General features: G+C 38.3%; 1 protein-coding gene across 2 annotated transcripts in view; it reads right to left on the bottom strand.

Annotated features, from left to right (window-relative positions):
- Positions 1 to 17,546, bottom strand: part of GPR173 (G protein-coupled receptor 173) — a 29,077-nt gene extending 11,531 nt beyond the window's left edge. Inside the window, exon 1 of one of the 2 annotated variants that reach the window (XM_087925815.1) lies at positions 16,711 to 17,546. The gene's annotated coding sequence lies outside the window, so the exon portion shown is untranslated. The remainder of the gene's footprint in view (positions 1 to 16,710) is intronic. The other variant, XM_087925817.1, reaches the window with a different exon arrangement.
- Between the last annotated feature and the right edge of the window lie 772 nt (positions 17,547 to 18,318).

Raw genomic sequence — 18,318 nt, 5'->3', positions numbered from 1 at the left:
TATTCTTCAAACATCTTAGCTTTTTTTAGGATCTCATCAGTTCCATCCAGCTATAATGTCCTCAGTCTTCCTATTCATCTCAAAAATCCATTCTTCTTCATGTATTTATTCATACGAGTCTCATTTTTTTATATACAATCAAACCCTCTCAACATCTTCAGTTACTAAAGACTCACCTCTGTATTCAATTCACAATCACACAGCATTAATTCTGGATCCTATTTTGTTTACCACATATGCAATTTTTAATGTTTTGCTTCTATAAGGTAAACTCTCACCATATACCAAACTAAGTAGAGGTACAAAGCATCAAATAGTTACAGTAATAGAACCTTGCAAATCTGAATGTGCTTCCTCTCTCGCTAACTTCTTGAAAACTAGGGAGGCCTTGTTGGAGACATTGTTCAAGTTACAGATCTGGCTAAGACTCAGATTTCTTTTATCTGACCATTGTCTTGTTTGTGACTCTTTCTCCTGTTGCTCAAGATTATTCCTTCTGCCTATTACATCAACTAAAGAACCATTACACATCATTTTCTTGCTTTGTTCAATGTTGAATAATTTGCCATTTATTCATGTAGACTTCACTGCCATCATAGACTATTAATTACATTCTGCAACCAACCTTCAAAATTTAAGCCTATTCACCTTATGTTGTGCTTCCTGTAAATCAACAATCTTGTGCTGTCAGCTCTACCCCCTACACATATAATTAACTTTCTCATATTCTTGCATTTCTCAAAGACTTTAAGTACAAAAATATGATTTGTACATGTTATGTCTAGGATAAGAATGCATTGCACTTACCAAATTTGTTCACTATCTCCTTGTGCCATTTCAACTGGAACTGTGTCAAATGCATTTCTCAAGAACATTCAATAAATAATCTTGTATTTCCCTTTATATAAGGAAAGAATAATGGCATTCTGCCAATAGTCGGATGCAATATTGACACACATGAAATAAGACATAAAGCCATTTAACAAATCATTGATATTTTAACATTGCACCAGTTATACCTTCTACACCTGCAGCTTTATCATTTTCCAATATTTTTTCCGCATTTATGACCTTTCATAATTTTTTGTGAATTCTAATTTTAAAGCATTTATTTCAATTACATTTTCCAACCTAGCACTTTCTTTCCCATGCAAACCTCTAAAATACTTCTTTCAGTATCCCCTGGTGGAGAGTCAGTTTGACATAGTGAAAAATGGTGGTATACAAACCAAAGACTAGGCCACCCTTAGTCATGAAAGCTGACTGGCTGAGTTTGAGCCATTTGCTCTCACTCACCCCAGCCACCCCACCTCCCTACGGTTTTTGTTGTGGAGAACCTAGGAGCCAAGAGTATTAGATGTCAGCCCTGGAGCCATCTTTAATGGGAGTCTTCAGGGCTGCCAGTGGTGGCTGGGCAAGCTATGGGAACGGGAGGGGGGAGGTAGAGATAGTGTGGGGTGTGTAATTGTAACAACATTCTTTCCCTTTGGAGTGAAGGATGTCTCGCCAGCAGCTGGGGAGAATGACTGGAAGGTAAATGGAATTGGGACAGTGATGGGGTGGACCATATGACTCATATGTGAGTGGAGGGGAAGGAATTTTGACTTTACTTTGGGTGGGGAAAATGTGGAGCTTTCAGATTCAGGTTTTCCCAGATGTGCCAATAGGACATCTCTAATAAATTTATACTTTGAGGAAGATGCCTGACTCAGAGTTTTGATTCTGTTGGGGGTGTTACTTGGGACCCTGATATTAGGTACGTTTCTGCCCTGAATTAGAGATAAAAAGGTGGGATATAATAATCATCACCACCATCTATCAACTGAACAAAATCATCATCTGTCAACTGCAGCAAAATCACCATCCATCAATTGCAAAAGGCAACTTTATTTATAACAGCTTACATCCAAGAACAATGATAACTAACTCAATAGATGGATAAAAATGCTAAATCCAATCTAAGCATCTGGCTGACTATGTGATGAACCATAATAATAATTATGTTTACTCTACTGGAAACTTCTTGTGTAGACCTTTTAATTCATCTCAAAGTAATTTTATTTCCATCAAAATGGCTGATTTTCTCTACTTTTTTTAATTAACTGTTCCTGGGTACTGCTGGACGCATTCTCTGCAGCTACCTTTTTCTCTCCATATTTGTTATATAACATTTTATCGAATCCCTTGTAGAATGAGATGAGCTGCATATAAATTTAATAAATAAAAATAGACATTTTTCTCTTCTAATTCTTTCTAATTAATCTTGATCTCACATGCATTTTTTTCTAATCCATAGATTATTTCAGTTCATTTTACCATTCTTTTTGATATTTCCCATTAGTGTAACTCCATAAATTTCTGAGGAATCTCATAGCATAATTAATTTCAGAAAGATTTCATATAATGTTTCCTTTTCACTATTTATCATTTGTGCATTCTTATATTTATTTATTAAACAAATAACTGCCCAACAAACACAATGACTCCAGGCAGTGTACAGCATTAAAAATCCAGTTAAAATAATTATTTATGAAACAAATTTATATAGCCATCCAATGGTTATTGTAAGGATTGTAATTGCAATTACACTGTATTGTATTGTAATCATTCATATTGTAAGGAAATTAATCTGATTTCATTTTTTCATGTTGTACATTCCCTATAGTCGCCTAACTTTGACTTTTCTTTCATTTCTTTTTCTTTCATATTCACTTTGTTTCCTGAAAACATTCTTCATATATCAAATTCACATCCAGAGTTTGTCATCTTGTTTGTATCTTTCATTAATTCTCTTCACTTTTGATTGTAAACAAGTAAATCAATCATGTTTTGCCTTTTGTTCCTTTATCATGCATACATAATAGACTTTCTTTGGCAAATAGGTACAATTTAGTACCTATTTTTCTTTCTTTAATTTCATTTATTTATTCATTCATTCATTTTCTTTTCCATTTGCTCCTTTTTCATGTCAAGCCACAATTTTCCAGGTGTCAATGAATACTGATTTCCACCATTATCTTCATTGTTTCATTCAATTTTCTCCTAATACTTTTTAGTAGCATAAAGTGGATGAGGTTACCAATCTTAGCCATACCAATATCACAAGCAGCATTCCCTACCAACAGTACTAGTTAATGAAATAAGCCCAGCTAAAGCCCACTTTGAGTGCAAGCATGTGCATGCTCTTGTATGCAATCTAGAATTTTCTAATTTGGGGATAACTCTGAGACTAACGTATAACTGCTCATGACCCACCAATTGGGAGATTGGTGCATGTTGACCTACTCAGGATATCAATCATTAACTCCTTACTTATATAGTACAATAAAAGCAAACCTCTGGATAGTGCGTCCTGCATAAATGTACAAGAAGTCCCTCTCATTTATGAAGTTACATTTTTTAAATTCGGTTTTCATGGGGTGAGACTTTTATAAGATAATCTACTACTGTTCAAGTCACTGATCCATCTTTTTTTTTGATAGGCAGCAGTTTTAAGAGTCTCCGGCAACAATATTTTCCATCCTTTGGCAGTTTTTTTTTCCACTTTAGAGTCTTCCACATATATAGCTTGAACTATTTTACCACTGAGAAAAACTACCTCTCCAAGATACTTGAGAACATTCACATTCCTAAGACTCCCAAGAAGTCACCAAAGCCTAGATAAAAAGGGAGAAAGGAAAACAGTCTTTTAATATAAGGACATATAGATCTGTCATTCTTTATTCTGGTACCTTATCTTGGTATTCCTTCTCTCAGTGGGAGATAGCATCAAGTAGCTTATTAGTTAATCACCAGAGCACTCAGTAAGTAGCAAGCTTGAAGTTTATGTTATGGCGAGGGTTCTAGTGATATTCTCTAAAAGGAACCACATCTAGCTGACCCTCTGGTAACCAGTTTGGCAGGACGAGAACTGATAACATACAGAGGCCTTTTCTTCCTCTCTACACTCTTAAACTTACCTTTAACTATTTTCTGTTTCTAATCTTCTGAGTCCTTAAAATGCTAACACTGAAATCATAAGTGGGTAAAGTTTTTTAAGATGTACAGGTAGTCCTCAACTTACAACAGCTCATTTGGTGACTATTTGAAGTTACAATGGTACTGAAAAAAAGTGACTTATGATGATTTTTCACAGTTATGACCCTTGCAGCATCCCCATAGTCACATGATCAAAATTGGGATGTTTGGCAACTGACTCTTATTTACGATGATAGCAGTGTCCTGAAGTCATGTGATCACCTTTTGCAACCTTCTTACAAGCAAAGTCAATGGGAAATCCAGATTCACTTAGCAACCATATTACTAAATGAAGAACTAATTCTGGGGGACTTCTGGTTTGAGCTTCTTCGGCGACAGACCAAAACCTCGTTTCTGCGAGGCTTCAATCCGTACTCGCCGCTGGAGCAGCCTGAGCCGGCTGGTTTCGGGGCTAAGCCACCCCATAGAGGTGGTGAAGAGGGGGGAGACTGCCTGCAGGGTTGAGGAGAGCCACATCTCTCCTCCCCAGCTGGCCATTACCCCCTTTCCCGAACGCGGTTGTAGCAGTGGTCAGAAATCGCCACCACAAAGAAGAACTTGACTGGAAAAGAACGTGCAGGAGGAAGATGAGAAAGTTTTGGTCGACCGGGTCAAACAGCAAAAGCAACAAATAAGGTGCCCTGGAATTGAAACTATTAAAAAAACCCAATAACATTGTTCCCTAAGAAGATTTTTAAGCTGAGAAGGAGAGAGAAAAGGGAAAAGATTTGTTTTTTTTTTCTCCTTTTCCTGTACTGACAGCTAAGAGACTTAAGCAAGAAATTGGAAAAAAATCCACTTTGACATTAGTAGGCATTTTAAATAAAGTGAAAAATAAGTATAAAATCAGAAAGCAACAGAAGAGGGAAATGCAGAAGAGAGAATTAGAAGTAGAGAGACAAGGGGGTAAAAAGGGGAGGGAGAAGATGAGAGGGAAGAAAGAAAGGAAAAGAAGTTATAAAGGACAGAAACAAAATATAGAAAAACAGGGCCTATTTAGAGATAATGGGTGAAAATTTAATGGAAAAAGGGATTTTGCAAAGGTACATAAGATAGTATTGTTATATTAGAAACAGAAATAATTTTAGAAAATATGAAACAATGTATGATTAAAATGTCTGATAAAATAGCTATTGTAATTCAGTGGAATGCTTGTCAATAAATAAATGTAACAAAATGAATATTTAATGATTTATAAAGCATAAGGAATGGAATGAGGGTTTATAATTACATATAGTCATAATCTTTTTTTTTTTAAAGAATATAGTGTGTATTATAAAAATGTACTAAGCAGAATTCAATTGGAAGTTATGTATTATGTATTATATTGAAGGTCATAACCTTAAGGTATATATTGAAGTTTAAATAAGAGTTGAATGGATGTAATTAAAAGATATAAAGGTGTTATTCTCCAATTAGTAACTACAGGAGAAAATTTGTTTAATGAGAAAAGATAATATGAAATTGAAACAGAACAGACAAAAGTATAAATATAATGATTTGAATTGAGATGCGATAATCAAAATAAAATTGAGAAAATTAAAAGAGAGGAAAAACTATATAGAAAATGTAGAATAGTATAAGATATGGAATAGAATACAAAAAGGAGCATGAAATTGAATTTTGTGTCTGTATAAAGAAGTTCAACCCGGGACCATGCTATTTTCAAAAAAGATGTTTTACTTGTATTTTGTATGTGTGAAAACCCAAATAAAACTTTATTAAAAAAAAAAAGAACTGCAGTAATTCACTTACAACTTTGGCAAGGAAAGTCGTAAAATGGGCTAAAATTCACTTAACAAGTATCTCACTTAGCAACATAAATTTTGGTCTCAATTGTGGTTGTAAGTCGAGGACCACCTGTATCATTTTACCTTTCCAAAATATTACAAGGAAATAACATTACTAAATGAGAAAAGTAAAAGAATATTTAGGTAACAACTTGACCATGTATCTTGCATTCTTTTTATGGAGCTCCCACTAGAATTATACTTAGGATTTCTGAAATAATCAGTTGAAAAGGCTGACATTGTAGCCTCTTAGCTTTTCCAGTCATTGTCTTGGTAATGTCTGAGAATGTCTTTCCCCAAAAATTCTTTATTTAAAGCACATTGTTTAACAGTCAGTTAAGAACTTGTATATTTAGAGACTGGATTACAATAAAATAATGGTTTATTGAATATCGTATCTAACTGGGGACACACATAGCATGTGGAAGTACACAACTTAAATGACATCTAAAAATGAGAGGTTAGCATGAATTCCTTGCTAAGGATGTCAAATCAGATCTGTCTAGGTCCCATAATCCATTAGTTACCTCACAAGGAAGGTAACTTATTCACAAGGAAAATAACTTATTGAGAGGCTTCAAGCAATGCTCACATACCTTCTGAATAAAACATGCAAGGGGACTGTGGGGCCACACAGGAAACTACCTCAGAATTCTCTACAGGGTGGTAGGGAATCCTGATCTAAATGGAATTTGGAATCCCAGGTTTTACAAAGGAATTCTGCATCCATAGATCAACATGTATGTGTAGTCTTTTTTCATATACTCCAGATTGATTGATTGATATTTCATACTTTTTAACCACCAATCTCCCTTGGATTCATAAATTGTATGCGGCCTGAGGCATGACAGAGGGGAATGTTTCACCTCCTATGAGGGCATCTACACCTCCCCCCTCCCCCTTAGCTATTAGCAACACTCAGTAGATGATTGACTGGAAGAAAAAGAACTTTTTCAGGAGATTTTTCTGCCCAGTGTACATTCATATGTCTATGTTGAACATGCCATACCACAATATGCCCACCTGCAAATATATTTTCAGTGTCCTGATCATAGAAGCAGAGAAAGGGAGAGTTAAGTGTAATTTGTAAAACAGATTGAGCTGTATCATGCAGTTCCTTCAGACTGACTCATCTACATGGATTCTGAATTAGTCACACACCCTCAAAAAACACTTCTTGCCCATCCTTGCCATACCACAGCAAAAGTATTGCACACATACATGGGGCTGTTTACAAAGCATCAGTGTATTTACAACAATAATTTTAACTCTTTAGGATGCCTGTCATCTGATACATTCCTATCAAGTGTCAAAGACAGCATTTGACTACATTCTGTCTCCAGATTTCTAATCCAAAATATTGAAGCACTGCACACACAATGGGTTGATTCACACCTAAGACAGTAGTTTTACAACTACTGTTTGTCCATCACAATTTCCTGACTTGCAAATATGCTAAACCATAATGTAGGCATTGGGAATTTGGTGCCCATGTATAGGTATTAACTTGTTAAGTGGGTCACTTTGTAACCATACCTGATTTCACACCCTTTTCTGTGATGGTGGTTAAACAAAAGCCACAGATGTTAAACAAATCCATTTTCTTCCATGGGTGTGTTTTTTGCCAGAAACCTGCAAAAAAGTAAAAAATCATGGCCATGTGATTACAGGATGCTGCAAATGGCCATAAATGTGAACTGGTTGCCAAGTGCAATCACATGACCATGGGAGTGGAGGTGAGGGTGCAATTGTAAGAACTCTGGAACTGGGTCATAAGTCATTCTGGGGAAGCGCATCGTAACTTCAACTGGTCACTAAGCAACAGGCTGTTAAGCAAAGACTACCTGTATAGTAGCTGCAATTTCCCTAATAGTACCCACAGTTAACCCCAGGCCTCTGTTCCAGAAACCCAGCAGCATAATAAAGAATTCTTCTGGGGTCCCACTAGATTGTTATATTGAGGGGAACGAGCCCAACTCTGCCTGATGTTACTAGATGGGGAGACTACTGGAGACAGGCAGTCCTTCAGATAACCAGGTCCTATGCTATGAAAAGTTTCATATGTATGGAGAGAAAGAGGGAGAGCCAGAAAAGGTGTCTTGCATCTGCTAGGTTTCCTCTTTTGGGCTTAACATGTCAAACATTCAGAAAATGCCTAAATGATTCTGTTGGCATGCCATACCCCAACCCTGAACAAAAGAAAAATAATTCTCTATCTCACCCATCTATCTAAGCCACACTGAACAGTGGAACCTGGTAGCAGCATTGAGGCTGAGCAGCCCTAGGGCCACTACTGCTACTCAAAATGTTCACCAAGGTTCATGAGCCTTGGGGAACAGTGTGATTGCCCCCCATGACCCAGTGCTCTCCAGAGTGCTGAAGACACCGTACCTTCAGGCAGGGTTCTCTTTCTGTTGAAAGGTCCCTGTGGCCTGTTCTGGATTACAGGAGGCCTTCATTCTAGAAGCAGCTTTGAAGAATGCTCACCTGCTGCCCCTAGACTCCAAAAATTGTACAAAAGCATGCCCTGTTCTCATGTTTCTGAGGCTCTGGGGGTTATGTGAGAGCAAATTTCATTCTCATGTAGTTGTTGTGGGTGTGAGTGAATGCTGGTGTGTCACCTAACACATTGTGGCGTGTCACATTTGACAAATGTGTCACTGGTTTACCATCTCTGGGCTTAACAAATCTGTTTCACCTTAAAATATTACTTCCCTCAAAATCATGGCCAAACATTTCTTATTTATTTTATACCATGCCTTTCTGCTCCATTAAGTCCTGAAGACAAATAATGAAATTAGGCCCAGCTACTTCTAGTTCTGGTTCATATGTCCTGCTACTTTCCCTGTAGCACTAGAAGAAAAGTATGTTGCAAAAAGGTTGTCTACCTGTGGGCTAGACCATCCCAACAAATGACTTAATGAGACATAAGTATCCCTATGAGCTAGGAGAAATGTAATTTTCCTATCAGAACCAAGCCCTCTGATATGTAAAAATCATAAATTAATGAGGATTTTTAGGATCTGTGTTCTTATGTCACTTTGATATAAGGGTCACCTATTCTTACTGCACCTCCCCCATCCCCAACAACACGTCTAATTTTCTGAGAAAAACGTAATTCTCTCAAGAGTCTGTGTAATATATTTCTGGGGATTAGATCCAATCCAACTCATTTGTTGTTGCAGACACTGTACAACAGCGTTGGAGCATTCTGAAAAGTTGATGCATGGAGGATTGCATTTCTGCTAGGCTTTAATAAACAAAGAGATTTTTAAAAATGCATTTTCAAAATGTTGCTAATGTGTACTGCTATTAGGTTAAATAACAGTGGAAAAGTGCATATCTGGGGGTGGCTTGGATAAATATACGTAAAAAACACTAGGACCACAACTTCCTTTTCCTGTTCAGAATTTTAGTTGCAGTCAGCTATTTTGTAATGAAGACATCCACTATGAGAGTTAAACATTAGTCAACAGTTAATATAAACTACTGTAGGAGATACTATGACATTTGAGATTAATGAAGAAAATGGAGAACAGTTTCCAGTTATTTGTAATAGTGGGAAGATGAGAACCTTCTTTCATGGGAATAAGAATATTATCAGCCTATAACAGCATCCTTATTTTCACCTGAAATCGACTTTGTTTCAGGAGTGAAGAAGTAACAGCTGTTTGACTTGAGAAAATGCACAGGAAGGACTCCAAAATTCATGGGCTGAGACAAAAAAATCAAAAGAGCTGAATACATCAAGTGGAAGAGTGGCAGAATTCCTGTTTTCCAGACAAGCCTTCTACAAACCTAGCAACAGCCCAGTATACTGTAAGGTGTAAAACTTGCCCTCACAAGTGTGGAGAAGAATATCTATTACATTCTGTCCCCCAGAATTCTTCTAATAGCACAGAAAACCTGCCAGAAAAAAGTAAAAGGCATGAAAAGGTGGGGAATAGAGTTATGTTCAAAAGCAAAACAATTGCAGATCCTTCCATGATACGTTATTGGAGATCTCATCAGTACTGTAATGCCTCAGCCTTAGATACTACCTAATAAATATAGGACCAGCAACTTTTGAAGCCACTTTGAGTTGTCAATACTTGCCTTGTCCAGTATTGTTTCCTCTCAAGCTACTATTGCTACTCACCTGCATTTTGTTCCCTTCTCTGCTATCCACCATTATCCTATTAACAAATATGACCTTTCTGTGTAGGTACAGGACTGTTAGGACTGTTAGGATTAGAACTGTTGTAGTGCTTTTCCCCAGAAGGAAAACAGTTTTTCTCTTATTCTCTTTGTAAATCTGCATATCTGTTTGGAAAAGGGTTGAACAGTGTTTGAGACAAGCCATTTCTGAGACCAGCACAAATCTTTTAAACATCACCATTTTAAAGGCAGAAATAAGATGAGCTCCTCACCATTCTAAAAGACAGGGTAGACAGAAATTCTGCTGAGAAGGGAAAGAGGGAAGGCAAAAGAAAGGAAAAGCAGGGAAAATAGACTGAGGAAATTAATTGGTGGAATTACTACCTCCAAATATTGTTCTGGAATAGTATTTCTCCGCTGCATCAACTTTAAAATGTGTGGACTTCAACTCCCAGAATTCTTCAACCTGCATTCTAGGGAATTCTGAAGTCCACACAGTCTTAAAGTTGATGAGGTGGAGAAAGATTGACAAACTATGGGAAATCAGTAAAGACTATCAAATATTTCAACCTCTTTCATGCTGCCTCCCAGTAACCTGACACATATGAAGAGGAGAAGAAGATTCAGCTTAGTTTTCCATCCTTCAGCCTTATCAACACCCTTGCTAGTGTTTAGCTTGTTGATCAGAAAGAGAAGTTAACTTTGTAAGGACTTTCTAAATGTGATAACATGTTTAGTGAACTCATTCATGCCCTAACCATCAAAGTAGCCCCTAATCTGAAGTTTGCAGATACATAAAGACCTACTTACATGAAGGCATTTTACCTATGTGGTAAAGATCCATTATAAATTTCAGCAGTTTTATACAATTTATGATTCCATGTTCCATCATTTTCTCAGAAATCCACCCCAAGCACATTCTTGCTGCTGTTCACTGTTCAAGCCTTTTCTTTATAGCAGTCTCCCCCGTCTTGGTACTGTGAAGATGTCTTGGGACTGCAATAATAATCCACAACCATAATGAGCAAAGGCTGGGCTGGGAGTTGCAGTCCCAAGATAGCTGGAGAACATCAGGTTGGCAAAGGCTTTTCTATTTGCACAGTACTTTGCTAGCAGCTGATCAGTGTTCCTGTTGGGCTTTTTTCCTTGTCCAGATTTTCTGTCCTATTGTCCCATATTAAGCTGTTTCAACCACCTAAACCTATTAAAAGGGGCATTTGACTTAAACCAGGCTTTCTCCTCTCCTATTGCATGTAGCTTGGTTCACTTACTTGGATCTTCTGAGGGAAATGTCGGTGTGGTCCATTGGTTTGAATTGCACAGATTGATCTAACAGGGAATTGTGATAATTCTGACTTGCAATGACGTACCTTTTCCCAAGCTGACAGTTTCCGGTAGAGGATCCTCCAAACATATGGTCATCAGTTAGCTTGACAAAAGGACAAATTTACATAGTTTTGGGGACATAAGAACATGATTAGTGCCTGCTGGATACTGGACCGACTAGTCCAGTAATCCATCCTCACAGCAGCTATCCAACTCCATACAGAACCCCCAATAGTGTCTCAACATCTGAGAGAATCACACTGCCATTAATAGACATTAATCCCTACAACATCCCTGAATTGAAACCAGTCAAGCTGGTAGTCAGCACCACATCTCATGGTAGTGAATTCCAAAATTCAATTACAGTACATGTTGTGTTAAAACATCCTTATCCATTCTGATTCTTCCAGGATTCAATTTCATTAGGTGACATCTGTTTCTAATACTTTAGGATGGGAAAATAACCATTTCTTGTCCAATTTATTCACAATTATGCATAATTCTGTATACTACAAACATATCCTTTCTCCTTGCTAAACTAGAAAACCTCAAATGTCACAACTTTTCTTCATAGGGACTTTCTTTAGCTTTACTATATCCTTTTTGAGCTATAGCTCACAATATTCCAGATACAGTTGCACCATTATATATATAACCTATCACCATTTTTTACACATGACCACTGCAGCATCCCTATATCCCAATATTCCAATATCCCAATATTCAGACATTTGGCAACTGGTTCATAGTTATGACAGTTGCAGTGTCCTGGGGTCATGTGATTACTTTTTGCAATCTTTTGACAAGCAGAGTCAATGTGGAAGCTGGATTCATTTAACAACCATGTTACTAATTTAACAACTTCAGTGATTCACTTAACAATTGTAGCAAAAGTTGTAAAATGGGGGCTCTAACATGCTTTTGGCCTTTTTACAACACTGTACACTGTATCAACACCTTCATTGCATTGTGTAATGTTACTCCAAAATCTCAAATGTATTTGAATATAAATTATTCCAAGATCTCTCTCCTCATTAGTCATTATTAGTTTTGATCCCATTAGAGTTTAGGCATAGCTGAAGACAGGAGCCACAACTATTTTAAGTGGCTAGTATTTGGCCCAACTCTTGATCCCTGAACTAGATTTTCCCCTCAGATAGCAAATCATTCTAAATTCTATAATGCAGAGGGTGTCTAAGAACTCTCTTGCACAGATGAGTCCCTGTATATATGAGAAGAAAGTACTGCCACAGTAGTAGAAGGGTGGAGGACCACAGTTAAGGCCAAGCAATTGATACTGTAGGAGTGACACCTGAATGGTCTTTGGTGTTTTTTTTCTTGCAGACATTTCATTACCCAACTAGGTAACATCATTGGTGAAAGAAGGGAGTGAATTTGCCCTCTGTTTATATACAAGTGGCTTGCCCTGTCAATGTTGGCGAGTTTGTTCTTGATCAGAGGTCTTCAAACTTGACAGCTTTAAGACTTGTGGACTTCAACTCCCAGAATTCCTCCTCCAGTCATGTTGGCTCAGGAACTTGCCAAATTTGAAGAGCCTTGTTCTTGATGGTACCTTGATTAGGCTATTGTTAGACTGTTGGGTTGTTTTTTGAGTTGTTAGTTCCTTGATGGGAATATTGTTTACTGCTTGATGGATGGCTTAGTATTAATCCTGGTGTTAATCTCTGCTTATCTGGGTGTTGATAAAACCACAGATCAATAGATCTCTGCAGATCAATAATCTCTGTAAAGATTAACACCAGGCCAACCATCAAGCAGTAAAAAATACTCCCATCAAGGAACTAACAATTCAGAAAACAACCAAACAGTCTAAACAACAACGTAATCAAGGTACCATCAAGAACAAACTCATCAATACTGAGAGGGCAAACCACTTGTACAGTATATAAGCAGAGGACAAATTCACTCCCTTCTACCACCAATGATGTTACCTAGTTAGGTAATGAAATGTCTGCAAGAAAACAAACAAGCTCAGAGACCACCAAGGACCCCACAATTGAGCTATAAATATACTTTTCTGGAGTGGCACCTGTCAGTCATAATGGAAAGTGGGATGTCAATCAGGAGCTGCATTCTTCAACAGTAACACTTCCTGTTATTATAATTGGTACCAACACACTCAAAATAATATTGGTAAAATACATTTAGTAACACAGCTGCAGTTTATATTAGACTGCTTCATTAACCTTTGAATAATCTTGAAGGTATGCAGAAATGCATGGGCCTGAATTCAGGCACAAAATGAGACACATTCATTCTAAATTGAGCCATATAAAGATTTGGGTGTATCCTATTCCATGTGTATATAAAATGATACATGTATAAAGGAGAAGGTTCTGTTGAACATGGTTGACAGGGCAACAAATGTTAATCTTTCTGCCTATTCCATTTCACTGATTTCCCTCATCTGGGTGATGAGAGAATAATTATGCTCAATATGAATGGCAGATGCAACACTGTTAAAAATTATGAAGAATTTTACAATTATGGGGTACAAATAGTTTTATGAAAACTGCATGAATTGTAGAATTTTATAATTCAATGAAATGGCAGTTCATCCAATTCATGAATAAATCAAGAAAAATTAATATGGTTTATAGATTAATACATACATTTATGCAACAATGCACCCTTGTTCACTAAATTAAGTTCATTCATAAAAATGGTTGTATACATTTGGGTGACCTGAAACAAAAGCATCTTCTAAAGAGATCTCAAGCAATGCAAATGTTGCAATAAGAGAAATTTCTAATATAATTAAAAAGAGAAAGTTCTACTGAAATCAGGATTAAACAACTGAATAAACCTAAAGAATTGTATTGCACAACACATTCATTCAACACTTGGACACATATCCTCATACATGCCTCACATCCTCACTTATATATTCAGTGATTATTTACACATAGCTAAGTGATACTTGCAGTGAAATATACCTGCTACAATAAACTAATAAAAACTGATTCAGATACAGTGCCACAATAAAAACACAATTTTTTCTCACCCGTTTTTATATACATAAGCACTTTGTGTATTTATGAGCAAGAGAAAAGCAAGTTACTAAAAAGTCCTAGTAAGATTTTAGCACCTATTACTCTCATAACCCTAGAAATTATAAATCTATTTTAGTGACTAGAATAACTGAAGTTTCTATGTAGATTAACAATTGATTTATTAAAATCTTAGAGAAAAGCAAATAAATACAAATTCTTGGTATTATTTTACTAGATTACCTTGTGACAGACAATTGGTTTACTACTAATTTTAAAGCAGGAATTTGTTAAGTGTAGTTATTAAACTCTCCAGACAGACCAGTAACACTTTCTTTACATCAGTGATAGTGGAGTAATGTAATTATTTAAAGTTGTATTATTTCTAACTGAGTAATAGTTTATTCAACCTTGCAAATAAATTGGCTATAGTTACTAGCACATGGTTAATTTTTAATACTGTAATTTCCAAGTTTATATCCTTCTTATTTAATCTTTGAAATAGAGCTAAGTAACTTTTATGAAGTTTTCTAGCTAAATATATGAAGATTTACTAAATTAAAAATATCTAGATAAGTGGCTATTTATGATTGTGTTATTTATATCTCACCTTTCCTTCAGGTGTTTTATCCGAGGCAAGGTTATATCCATGGCACTCTCTCCTTCTCTTTTCCCCAAAAACAACAACTCTGCGAGATAGGTTGACCTGACAGAGTAAGACTGACTCAAGGGTGAAACACAAATTTACTTCTTGTATACAAGCATAATTGTTGGAATATTTGTTCCAAAAGAAATTTGTCTTGGATAGAACTTTAGATGGCAATTTAAAGATAATAGTATTGAGCTCAATACCTCTGAAGTAACATCAGGGTGACATAAAACAAGGTTTTTATTAATGTTGTTTTATTGTAGTTTGTGATATGGATTTCTATCCAGATGTTCTCAGATGAAATATTTATGTTTTATACATAGTTTACTACCAATTTCTGTTATAGCATCAGGTGGTGGGAAGTGAGGGAGGATCAATACCTTGTCTCAAAATCAATGTACTTCTTTTGACAAAGCAGCTCATCAAACTGAGTAAAGAATCCTTTAGATTCAGTTAACAGCTTGCTAAACACAAGCTAGGCCCAGTGGATGAGAACAAAGGGATTTTACATTTTCCTGCCCTCAACCTACTTCATCATTCTGCACACATTGAACTTTACGCATTTGTTATATTTTTACCACTTATATTATATAAGTGGTAAAAAAAAATGATATATATACTGGGTTAACGGAATTGTTTCAAAAGTGTCTCAGTTTCATAGTCAGGATCAAGCTTAGGTAATTGCTTCTCAAGTGACGATTTGAAGGTGGGATGATGAGCGCTCAGCACAAGATGCATTCAGTCATTCTCCTCTGCTTTCCGTGCTTTTAGAGAAATGCATATATAGATATCATGGAGGAAAAGCCACCACAGATTGAAGACTGGGTGGGGGTTCAAGATCAACAGGGCACAGAGGACCAAAAGATTAGCAAGCAGCAAAAGAATTGGGATCAATGTAGTTATTGCAAAATGGAAATAAGACTCCCACACCCAGCTTGAGCATGAGCAGATGGGATATATATATATATATATTTTGTTGGTACCATATAAAAGCTGTCCCCACCCTTAGCTTCCCCCCCCTCCCATGTAAAGGAAGAGAGGAAACAGGTGGTGGCTCCATAGAGATATGTGAAAAGGAGTGAAATGGAAAAGCAAGAAGGGGAGGAGGCAGGAAGACAGGGATAGATGAGTAGGAGGAGAGGGGGGTTTCCTATTGTGGCGGCTAGAATGCAGGGTGCAAAAAGATAGGAAGCGGATCCATGTGTTTGTCTCTTGGTTTGGGAGATAGCAGTAAGTGGATCTATGAAGAGGTGGAGATAACAGATAACAGGGGAAGAGAAACAGATTTTTAAAAAAGGCAGGAGAGGACTTTGCAAGGAATGGCCATAGACAACAATCCTGCATCACCAGTTTTGAGCATGCGGTTTTGTCTGGCAACTGGGCCTGCTCACCTCCGCTTCTCCAGTCTGGCTAATCAGAGGGGTGGTAGAAATAGTATCCCAACTGGCTGGCTGGGGATACGTGACGGGTAGATGGATGGCACTTGAAGGGGGAGGGGGACAGAAAGCAAAAAGCCTGCCTCTCAATCCACTCTACCCTGTTCTGGTAGCTCAGGGTTCACACCCTATCTAGGGAGGCTGGCTAGGAATGCCCCAGAGCTGTTGTTGCCTTGGAGACAGGGCCAGTCCTTCTCCCAGGAAGAAATGGGGCTAGGGAAACTGCCATTTCAAAGGATCACCCCTTCTCCCTTCCCTCTTCCTGCAGGCCGTGATCTTGCCCCCTCCCTCTATTGTCTGCCTGGATAAGGTATAAGGAGCTGGAAAATAATCCAAGCCTTTACCTTTTTTTTTTTCTCCTTCCGATGATGTTCACTGCTTAGGAGAATGGCAAAATCAGCCCTTGCTGAGGAGGAGAAGGAGGGTTGATGGGGATGGAGAGCAGAGTCTGCCACCAGCTTAAAAGATGCATCCAGAAGAACTGAGCTCCGTTTGCCATGTCTGGACCAAGGTTACTCCATCATTTTTTTCCGGTGAAATTCAGGCTGGTCTAGTCTGACTCCCCAAACAGACAGCAGCAAAATCCAGTCTACTAGGTTTTCCTTCCACCGGGTCCTACCTAGTCCATTTCCACTAAAATCCAACCGGCAGAACCCCCTCCCTTTAAGCAAAAAAAATCTCCAGACTGATCCATTCTTATGTCAAAAAAAAACAAAAAAACAGGTGCTCACCAATTCTTCCGGGGATTAGTTTCATCGGGGTACCCAAGGCATCAGATCGCACTATACCCCAACTGAGTCTGCCCTCAAAATCCCAAGAGCTCTTAAAAACTGGCTGTGGCTCGATTCATTTTTTTCCGTGGGATTCCACCAGGAAGGACCCCAAATTCAACTGCTCCTGTCGAAGTGGAAGTCAAGCCATCTTGGTCCCGTCTACCGGAAGATTCTTTAGCCTGGGAGGGGGCGAGGACTTTTAGGCCCCAGCATCTCCGGGCTTCATTGGGAGAAGCCGTTGGTGGTGATGGAGGTCCAAGGTCCGCGCGACGGCTGCCATGGGAGAGAGAAGACAGGGCAGAGTGTTGCAGGAAACGGCGTTGGATGAAATGGCTGTGGAAGCTAACAGGGAGGACAATGGACAGAGATAAGCGCGCCCCTTCGCGCGCGCCCCGTGTGTGTGTGCGTGTGTGCGTGTGTGTGTGTGTGTGTGTGTGTGTGTATGTGTGTGTGTGTGTGTGTGTGAGAGAGAGAGAGAGAGAGAGCGCGCGAGCGTCTGTCTGTACGTGTGTGAGTGAGAGTGTGAGAAGGTGCGGGAGAGGGGAAGCCTCGGGAATTTCCGGACAGCTTCGGCCCCAGCGGCGGTGGGAGGGATTTGGGCAGGAGGGAAGCATCCTTTTTCACTTGCAAGAACCAAGAGCAGCTGGTGGAAAGCACCAAGTGCCGGGGGGTGGGGTGGGGGGTGGGGGTAGGGGGACTCTGGGAAATGCTTGACAGAAGCCTACCTTAGATCCGGGAATTCGGCTTTATAGGTCATTCACCAGGAAGGAGAGGACTCAAGGCGAGGGCTTCGTTTCTAAACTTCTGGAACAGGTCCGAGGGTCAAATGGGTCAACATTGCTTATATAGAGTCAAGAAGGAAACCCATATAGACATAAAAAGACACGCACCTTGTTTAGTATAATTCTCCTCTTCGCCCCCTCACGGGCTTTTAATACTATATCCCACCACCCTTCTTTCCAATGCAATTTCAACACTCGGTTGCCAAGTCAACCATAGGAAGGAAAACTTCTGCAAATTAAATCTTAAAGAAAGCTCCTCCTTGTCTCATGCTCACAAGTGCACAACAATACAGAGTGTTGCATTGTATGGGGCCACAAAGGATACATATTGCAGAGCATATTTTTAAAAACTTTCACGAATCTTTCCATTGGGATATCTGTAAGGCTGTGGTCAACT

Source organism: Pseudonaja textilis, chromosome 2, assembly GCF_049901715.1.
Source record: "Pseudonaja textilis isolate UNSWEBS1 chromosome 2, rPseTex1.2, whole genome shotgun sequence".
Taxonomy (NCBI): Eukaryota; Metazoa; Chordata; class Lepidosauria; order Squamata; family Elapidae; genus Pseudonaja; species Pseudonaja textilis.
The sequence above is the reverse complement of the archived record's forward strand: the minus strand, read 5'-3'. Positions and strand labels throughout refer to the sequence as shown.